Genomic DNA, 10336 nt, shown 5'->3' with positions numbered 1-10336 from the left:
AAACCCAATCACTGCGCCTTCCCCATACAGTGAAGACATTTCCTCCTTTCAGAACTAAACAGCCTTCCCCTCTGCTGCCTCTGACTCTTGGCACTTTAATCTACCGCCACTGTAGCACATGGTCACATGTCTTGGGCTGTTCTTTCCGCCTTCTGTGTAGCAGGTTGTACACACTGTTCTGGGACCCAGAAATGTATCAGACACCACCCTGCCCTCCCAAAGATAAGAAACAGGCACTATCTACTGGAATATGAGGGCAAGGTAAATGGCCTGAGGAGAGGTAGCAAGTATCTGGTGCTTTAAAAGGGAAGAATTTGGCTGGGCATGGTGGTTCGCACCCATAATCTCAGCACTTTGGGAGGCCGAGGTGGGTGGATCACGAGGTCAAGAGTTCAAGAGCAGCCTGATCAATATGGTGAAACCCCCGTCTCTACTAAAAACACAAAAATTAGCCAGGTGTGGTGGCACATGCCTGTAGTCCCAGCTACTTGGGAGGCTGGGGCAGAAGAATCGCTTGAACCCAGGTGGCAGAGGTTGCAGTGAGCCAAGATCGGGCCACTGCACTTCAGCCTGGGTGACAGAGCAAGACTCCATCTCAAAAAAGAAAATAAGAGGAGAGAATTTGCCTTGGTTTGGAAGAATTCTAGAAGGCTTCACAGAGGAAGTGGCATTGGAGCTGGGACACAGAAGGAAGACTCATTCATTCCAGGCCAGCACAAGGGTATGAGCAAAGCTTTGGTAGATGGTGGTAAGTATGGTTGCAGCAAGAGAGGTGAAGAGAGGCAGAGTGGGCAGAGAGGACCCGCAGAGCCTTGATGCAGCCCTGCTTAGTAGCATCTGCCCTGCTAGACCATGAGGTCCTCGGGCCTAGGGCCCTGTTTTACTCACCTCTAAATCTCCCCAACTCTCCTACCCCCAGCACAGCATCCTGCACACAGGGATTGTTTTGTTTTCATTTTTGTTTTTTTGAAACAGAGACTTGCTCTGTCACCCAGGCTGGAGTGTAGTGGTACGATCTCAGCTCACTGCAACCTCCGCCTCCCGGGTTCAAGCAATTCTCCTGCCTCAGCCTCCTGAGTAGCCGGGATTACGGGTGCATGCCACCATGTCCAGCTAGTTTCTATATTTTTAGTAGAGACACAGGTTTCACCATGTTGGCCAGGCTGGTTTTAAACTCCTGACCTCAAGTGATCCTCCTGCCTCAACCTCTCAAAATGCTGGGATTACAGATATGAGTCATGGCATCAGGTCCACAGGAATTGTTAATAAATGTATGCTGGCCGGGTGCAGTAGCTCACGCCTGTAATCCCAGCACTTTGGGAAGCTGAAGCCAGTGGATCACGAGGTCAAGAGATCGAGACCATCCTGGTCAACATGGTGAAACCCCGTCTCTCCTAAAAATACAAAAAATTAGCTGGGCATGGTGGCGTGTGCCCGTAATCCCAGCTACTCAGGAGGCTGAGGCAGGAGAATTGCCTGAACCCAGGAGGCAGAGGTTGTGGTGAGCCGAGATCGCGCCATTGCACTCCAGCCTGGGTAACAAGAGGGTAACTCCGTCTCAAAAAATAATAAATAAATAAATAAATAAATGTATGCTGAATTAACTAATTAATTAATTAAAGAAATGCTCCAATAGAGACACAGATCCCGGTGCTGGCAGAACCCTGGGAGGGAGACAGAAACATAGATCATTCAGGGATCATGCAACTTATCTCAATTAACAGCTAGGGAAACTGAGGCCCAGAGAAGGCATGGCTTGCCCAGAGTTGTTAGTGGGATGACAGACATGGAGTGCCCACTGCCTGGCACCTGGAAGGTGCTCAGCTGTGCCCTCCCCTCGTGGCCTGGAATTAATGCAGAGCTAGGCCCAGGAGTCTGTGGGCACCTCGTCTCCCAGAACCATCCCCTGGCTGCCTCAACACTCAAGTCTCCAGGAGAGAGAAAGTAGAATGCCCCCAGTCTCTCTCCTTACCCAGAGGTGAAGGCATCAGGCCTGTTAAAGACACTTAAGGTCTTTGCTCTGCCCCTAGTGTGGCCCTCACCATAGAAGTCTGCTGCAGGGTGCATCGTGAGGGTTGAGACCCCCAGCCCCCACCTCTGCAGAGAGTTTTCAGGCAGTTCTGCCCTAATTAGGCTCGCTGGCTTCTGGCCTGGGGCAGGACAGGACTGCTTTCCTTACTGGATACATGGCTAAGATCTTTATATAAGACCCTTCCAGGGCCAGGATGTTCTTTCCAGGGTACAGGCTACTCAAAGGAAACTATTATAAAAGAACAGCATCTTGGCCGGGCGTGGTGGCTCACGCCTGTAATCCCAACACTTTGGGAGGCCGAGGCGGGCAGATCACTTGAGGTCAGGAGTTCGAAAACAGCCTCGCCAACATGGTGAAACCCTGTCTCTACTAAAAATACAAAAATTAGCCAGGCGTGGTGGCACACACCTGTAATCCTAGCTACTCAGGAGGCTGAGGCAGGAGAATCTTTTGAACCCAGGAGGTGGAGGATGCAGTGAGCCAAGATCACGCCATTGCACTCCAGCCTGGGCAACAAAGCAAGACTTCCTCTCAAAAAAAAAAAAAAAAAGAAAGAAAGAAAAAAACCACAGCCTCTTATATTGGTTCAGCAATGTACAGTTTACAAGGTACTTTCAGATCTAGCTTGTCACTTAAGTGTGGGACAGTCCTCTAAGGTAGGCAGGTCAGGTAACTTATTGAGGAGCCTGAGGGAGAGAGGTGGTCATAGGTGAGCACATGCTGAGTTAGGACTTAAACCCAGCTCTGGCCAAGGTGTGGACAGGCCTGGGAACTGCCTGCAGAAGTTATCCAGGAAAGTACAGGGCCACCTTCACCAAGCAGGATGCTGAAGTTACCCAAATGAAAACCTCAGTAAAAAACCCATCCCTGGGCCTGCCCCTCTCAGGTTCAACAGCTGCCTCTTTCTTCTTCCTCCACTGAGACTTAACCTATCTCTGGCCCACTGTAAAACAGCTGGTTGATTTGATCATATAAATCCTAAATAGGCCCTGGCTCAGTAGCTCATGCCTGTAATCCCAGCACTTTGGGAGGCCAAGTTGGGCTGATCACCTGAGGTCAGGAGTTGAAGACCAGCCTGGCCGACATGATCAACCCTGTCTCTACTAAACATACACAAAAAAAAGAAAGAAAGAAAGAAAGAAAACAGATATCCAGGCAAGGTGGCGCATACCTGTAGTCTCAGCTACTTGGGAGGCTGAGGCAGGAGAATCACTTGAACCAAGGAGGTGGAAGTTGCAGTGAGCCGAGATCATGCCATTGCATTCCAGCCTAGTTGACAAGAGTGAGACTCTGTCTCAAATTTAATAATAATAATAATAATAATAAATAACCTGGTGAAGTCGTTGGCGCTGGCTACTGAGAGAGCGCTCCTCCATCGCATCCCCACTTTTTCTCCGTCTCCCAATCCCTGCCCTGCAGTTCTTCTTCCCTACTAGGTATGTTGCCCTCCTGCTCAAGACTCTTCAATGGCTCCCCGGTTCCTTCCTGAGTCAGCTCAATTCCACTGATCCGCATCTGAGGTCTACCCGACCCCATCCCAGCATTCCCTGTGGCACCGACGACCACTCGCCTCCTCCACGCTTCATTTCCGTCCAAGAAGCTTCCCGCTGTCCCTAAGACACACCTCTGCCCTCCTGCCTCTGTGAGAGTTGCTGCTGTGTCCCGTATCCTCCTGCCAGGTCTTCCCTAGCCCTCAAGGCTCTGAACAAATACTGTTTCCAGGAGCCTCTCCCTGAGCTACCCAATGCAACACGACCTCTGCCAACCAGAAGCCCCCTTTCCTGGCCTTGATGTGGACTACTATGCATGGTGGTGGCAATGATCAGGGAGCAGTGTGGCCCAATGGGAAGAACCAGGCCTCCCGGGTCAGGCAGGCTGGAGGGGAGGGCCTGCTGCGATGGCTGTGTTGCTCCAGGTACACCTTGCTGGGGACTTTGGTTGGGGGAACACAGAGTGTGAACAACTTAAAGAAGGCTGGTGGTGGCCAGGCGCAGGGGCTCACTCCTGTAATCCCAGCACTTTGAAAGGCCGAGGTGGGCAGATCATGAGGTCAGGAGATTGAGACCATCCTGGCTAACACAGTGAAACCCCGTCTCCACTAAAAATACAAAAAATTGGCCGGGCATGGTGGCATGCACCTGTAGTCCCAGCTACTTGGGAGGCTGAGGCAGGAGAATCACTTGCATGGGAGGCGGAGGTTGCAGTGAACCGAGATCATGCCACTGCACTCCAGCCTCCCAGCCTCGGTGACAGAGTGAGACTCAGTGTCAACAAAAAAAAATGAAGGCTGGTGACACCCAGAGATCTAGGAGAAACATGAGCGTGGCAGTCCTAATGTTGGAAGTTAGAGCCCTGTGCTTCAGGTTCTTCAGGGGGGCAGTTCTGGGCACAGGAAGGAGCACTGGACTGGGAGTCCAGTGTGTGGGCTGGAGACCATGTTCTGGCTTACTGTGCTGCCGTGACCATTCCACAAGGCACACACATGGGGGTCTCCTCAGGGCTGCTGGCCTGTGCCCTCTGGACCTTGGTTGTGTCCTCACTAAAGTGAGGGCACTGGCCTTGAGACCAGAGGCCCCCTGCCTGCCTTGGCCTCAGGATCTGTGGTGCCAGGGGGAAGGGGGTGGCGTAGAGATTGGCACCATGATTTGAGAGTTGGAAAGAACAGTCTTTTAAACCCTTCAACAAATATTTGTGGAACTCTCTACTTCCATGGGGCCAGGTCAGCGAGAACTCTCTGGAAAACCCTTGTGCCTGCGGGCAGCCATGCAGAAAGGCCCCGGCCCAGCCTCCTCCCCTCCTCCCAGCCCGGCCCTGTGGGGCTTGCAGCCACCTCAAGTCACCTGCCTGCTCTGGGTGCCTGTGATCTGGGGAGAGAACTAATCCCGCCTGTGAGAATTCCGAGTGGAATAACGGCCGGGGAAGTGGTGGTCGCACACAGGTGAGGGATCGCTCTTACTATTGTGTTACTTCTGAAGACACAACAGAGAGTGAGAAACTAACCCCGTCTGGCTCCTCCCCTGAACCCCACTTCCTCCTCACTTCCGCAGTCCAGCCCGGCTTTGCAAAGAAACAAAATCCTCTCCCCACCCCACTTCCCACACTCGAACCCCCGATTAAGTCCCTTACCTTCCTGAGTATCACTGTCTAATCCCTAAGCCCTTTCTCACCAGTCTCCAGTTGTCTTGAGAGCCAAATCCCTTTAGAATGAGGTGGCCCAGATAGCTGGGAGCACAGAGGCTGGGGGCAGGGAGCTGGGACCTCAGGAATCCCCCAGAGGGGAGGGGTGCTGGGGCCCCTGATCTGGCTCTGGCTCTAGCTGGAAGGAGCCTGGAGATTTCCCTTGGGAAGGATGGGTTGGCATTTCTACCCCAAATAGAGCTAAATAGAGTCCAGATTCCACACGCAGGCTTTTTCCCATGCCAGTGACTTCTCAGAGCAGAATGGCATGGGGTGGGCCCACCAGCTCTGGAACCAGACTATCTGAGTTTGGGACCCGGTTCTATAACCTAGCAGTTACTTGACCTCTGCCTCAGTTTCCCATCTGTAAAATCGAAGTGATCATCTTACTACCTCATATGATTGGGATGAGATTAAATGAGCTAATTTGTGAAAAGAACGTTAAAGAGTAACTGGAACGCTGTGAAAGTATTGGCTGGTTTTTAATTTTTTGTGTTTTGTGGTGTTGTTGTTGTTTTTTTTTTTAGAGATGGGGGTCTCTCATTATGTTGCCCAGGCTGGTCTTGAACTTCTGGCCTCAAATGATCCTCCCACCTTGGCCTCCCAAAGTGCTGGGATTACAGGTGTGACCCACCTTACCCAGCTGGTATCAGCTGTTTTCACTTGCACTGTTTCTTCTCTCGAATATTCTTGCCTTTCAGTTGCCAGTCCACACACCACCTCTTAGAGAGGCCTCCCTTCCCTGGTAATGAGGCTGAAGTGGCCTCTGGCCCCAGCCTCTCTTTGATGCTTTTTTTTTTTTTTTTTTTTTTTTGAGACTGAGTTTCGCTCTTGTTGCCCAGGCTGGAGTACAGTGGCATGATCTCAGCTCACCACAACCTCTGCCTCCCAGGTTCAAGTGATTCTCCTGCCTCAGCCTCCCCAGTAGCTGGGATTATAGGTATGCACCACAACACTCAGCTAATTTTGTATTTTTAGTAGAGACAGGGTTTCTCTATGTTGGTCAGGCTGGTCTCAAACTCCTGACCTCAGGCCTCCCAAAGTGCTGGGATTACAGGCGTGAGCCACCATGCCCAGACCTCTGATGCTATTTGATCTCCTTCCTGTGGCACCTACTGTGGCCTGAAATGATCTTGCTTGTGTATGCGGTTATGGTTTCCTATCTGTTCTCAAGGGCAGAAGCCATTGCTGGTTACGGACACTGCTCCATGCCCAGTGCATCATACCCAGAAGGCATTTGATGTCCATTTGTGGGCATGGCACTCACCCTGTCCACCTGAGAGCTGGACCCAAGGAAGGAGCAGGGTCTTCTCCACTTTGCAGCCCACCCCATAATTACACTGCAGCTACACTGCATCTGCCCTGTGTGATCTTGTGAGTCATCAACCCTCTGAGAATCTGGGTGAGTGGAGGGAGGTGGCAGATGGAACTAGGCAATCAAGGAACATTTTAAGATAGTCTAAGACAACTTGTTTTATGTTCTGGGGCTCATGCCAATAAGGTAAAGTGATTTTAGGGATCTCAGATTCTAAAAATACCACCACCTCAGGCCTAGCCGTCCTTTGTTACCATTGGGCCTGAAGCCCCCACTGACGATGACACGTTTAGAGTTAGGCATCATCTTCTTCAGGGCTCTTTTTGTACAAAACAGTCACTGGGCCCCTTGTGGCCCCATTCCCCAGAGACCAGCCTGCCACCTGGTGGCAGCTTGATTACATTGGCCTCTTCCTCATGGGCAGGGCCCAGGTTCCTGCTCACTGGAAGAGACAACATTCTAGATGTGGATTTGCCTTCTCTGCCCTTCATGCTTCTGCCAGCACCACCGTCTGTGTACTCACAGAATGTCTCATCCATTTTTATGGTATTTGCACGGTCCGGTGTGTGACCAAATAACTCATTTCACAGCAAAGGAAGAGAAGCAGAGGGCTCAGATTCACAGGAGTCACTGGCCTTATCATACACCCCATTCCTGGTAGCAGTTCTAAAACATTTCACCCTCATCACCACCACCTTCCACCATTGGGGTAACACATTCCATGCTTCACTCTTTCTTTTCTTTTCTTTTTTCTTTCCTTTCCTTTCCTTCTCTTTCTCTCCTCCCTCCCTCCCTCCCTCCTTTCCTTCCTTCCTTCCTTCCTTCTTTCTTTCCGTCTTTCCTTCTTTCTTTTGACAGAGTCTCACTCTGTGGCCCAGGCTGGAGTACAATGGCGAGATCTCAGCTCACTGCAACCTCTGTTTCCCAGGCTCAAGCGATTCTCCTGTCTCAGCCTCCTGAGTATCTTGGATTACAGGTGGACGCTGCCAAGCTTGGCTAATTTTTTGTATTTTTAGTAGAGACGGGATTTCACCGTGTTCCCGAGGCTGGTCTCAAACTCCTGAGCTCAGGCAATCCACCTGCCTCGGCCTCCCAAAGTGCTGGGATTACAGGCATGAGCCACTGCGCCCGGCCGCCTTACACATTCGTTAATAACTTTATTTCTTCCTACGTCCTCCTGCAATTTTGCAGGGTAAAATGAGGCAGAGGAATTGAGGCCTTTTCCATATAGGTCTCTGCCCAGTTCAGGGCCAGGAAACCTTGTAATCCGAGAAACAAGCTACTTGAAGTCACAGCACGTCTGATGAAAGGCCCTTCCCAGTCATTTAGTCCAAGCTCCGATTTTACAACTGAGGACACAGGCCAAGAGAATGCAAGTGGCTGGCCGGGCGCGGTGGCTCAAGCCTGTCATCCCAGCACTTTGGGAGGCCGAGGCGGGTGGATTACGAGGTCGAGAGATCGAGACCATCCTGGTAAACATGGTGAAACCCCGTCTCTACTAAAATACAAAAAAAATTAGCTGGGCATGGTGGCACGTGCCTGTAATCCCAGCTACTTAGGAGGCTGAGGCAGGAGAATTGCCTGAGCCCAGGAGGCGGAGGTTGCGGTGAGCCGAGATCGCGCCATTGCACTCCAGCCTGGGTAACAAGAGCGAAACTCCGTCTCAAAAAAAAAAAAAAAAAGAAAGAAAGAAAATCCAAGTGGCTTGTCCAGAGGCCCATGGCGAGAGAATGACAGCCCTGTCCCCTCTAGTTCCCCACCCTCTCTTGGGAGCTGGGAGCTGTGGGTTGTGCTACTCCAGAGGCAGCCCACAGGGCTGAGGGTCCTGTCGTCCATCCCTGGGAGCAGCGTGGCCTGCGCGTCTTAGCTGACATCCCTTCGCTCCCTTCTGAGGTCTAGTCCCTGCCTCCTCAGATACTCCACTCCCGGCAGGGCCTCAAGGTCACTCATCTCCTTGCAGTCAATTTCTCACTTCCTGGGCTTACACTGCACCCCCTTACCCCCAACATTGGCTCCAATCTTCACTGTTTCCTTACCCACTCCCTAATCCTCCTCACCCCAGAAGTGGCAGAAGGGCCTTGGCTGGGCTGGGCTACACCCACCCACATTGAGACGACACCCTCCAGCTCCTGTTCCTTCTGGGATAACCAGGGGTTATCCCACAGGAGAACACACCACAGAGAACGGGTTACCCGCCAAGTTTGCAAAGGGTGGGGTACCTCTGGCTCCCATTGATGGAAGGATAGGATGTGGATATTTGTGGGGACGCAGAACTGTGTTCTAGGTGGGGGACAAGCGTGAACAATGACCTGCATCTGGTTGGAGTGTGTATGTTGAGGGGTAGGTGAGTGAGGGGTAAGGAGAAAGTGGGGACAGGGCAGGCAGAACATGGAGCCAAAGACCTGGCTGATTATAGGGCGTGTCCTTGCAACCCTGTCATTGGAGCTGACAGATGGGCTGGGATAGTCACAGAATTGGAGAAGCAAGCCTTTCCACCGGCACCACGGGGCTTCCACAGTGCATTTTGTAGCTTATGAAGAGTGATTTCATACATACGAAAGAACATTAGTAACATATTCAAGTTATCCCAGCTACTTGGGAGTCTGAGGCTGGAGAATCGCTTGAACCCGGGAGGTGGAGGTTGTAGTAAGCTGAGACTGCACCACTGCACTCCAGCCTGGGCAACAGAGCAAGACTCTGTCTCAAAATCAAAACAACAACAACAACGGACCATATCCAGGTAGTGATCCCTTATGCTTGGGCAATACGTTCCAAGACCCTCAGTGGACGCCTGAAACCTCAGATAGTACTGAACACATGCTGTGTTTCTTCAATCTGATAACTCTGAGACCTACTAAGTGACTAACAGGTGGTAACCTTTACAGCATGGGGAGGATTCACATCCAGGGTGGGATGGAGAGGAAGGGCAAGAGATTTCATCACGCTACTCAGAACAGCATGCAATTTAAAACTTATGAATTGTTTTATTTCCGGAATTTTCCACTTAATATTTTTTTGGACCTCGGTTGGCTGAAGGTAACTGAAACCTCAGGTAAGTGGGGACTACTGTAAACCGATGGAACAGAATAATCTAGCTACATTCAGTGACTCACACCTGCAATCCCAGCCCTTTGGGAGGCTGACACAGGCAGATCCCTTGAGCCCAGGAGTTTGAGACCAGCCTGGGCAATATGGTGAAACCCTGTCTTTACCAAAATAAATAAATAAATAAATAAATAAGCTGAGTGTGGTGGCACACCCCTGTGGTCTCAGCTACTTTGGAGCCTGGGGTAGGAGAATCAGTCGGTCCTGGGAGGTGGAGGTTCCAGCGAGCTGAGATGGCACCACTGCACTCCAGCCTGGGCTACAGAGTGAGGCCCTGTCTCAAAAATAAACAAATACACAAATAATTTTTTAATGCTTAGACTTTTAATTTACTTTTTTTTTTTTTTTTTTTGGGAGGGAGTCTCTCTCTGTCACCAGGCTGGAGTGCAGCAGCATGATCTCAGCTCACTGCCACCTCCACCTCCCTGGTTCAAGCGATTCTCCGGCCTCAGCCTCCCAAGTAGTTGGGACTACAGGCATGCACCACCACGCTCAGCTAATTTTTGTATTTTTAGTAAAGAAGGGGTTTCACCATGTTGGCCAAGATGGTCTTGATCTCTTGACCTCGAAATCCTCTCGCCTTGGCTTCCCAAAGTGCTAGGATCACAGGCGTGAGCCACCGCGTCTGGCCACTTTCACTTTTCTTATTTAGGTGTCTAATCTATAGGAACTTCATATTTTGTATATGATGTGTAATAAGGTCTAAT

This window comes from Saimiri boliviensis, chromosome 21 (genome assembly GCF_048565385.1).
Source record: "Saimiri boliviensis isolate mSaiBol1 chromosome 21, mSaiBol1.pri, whole genome shotgun sequence".
Lineage (NCBI taxonomy): Eukaryota > Metazoa > Chordata > Mammalia > Primates > Cebidae > Saimiri > Saimiri boliviensis.
The sequence above is the reverse complement of the archived record's forward strand: the minus strand, read 5'-3'. Positions refer to the sequence as shown.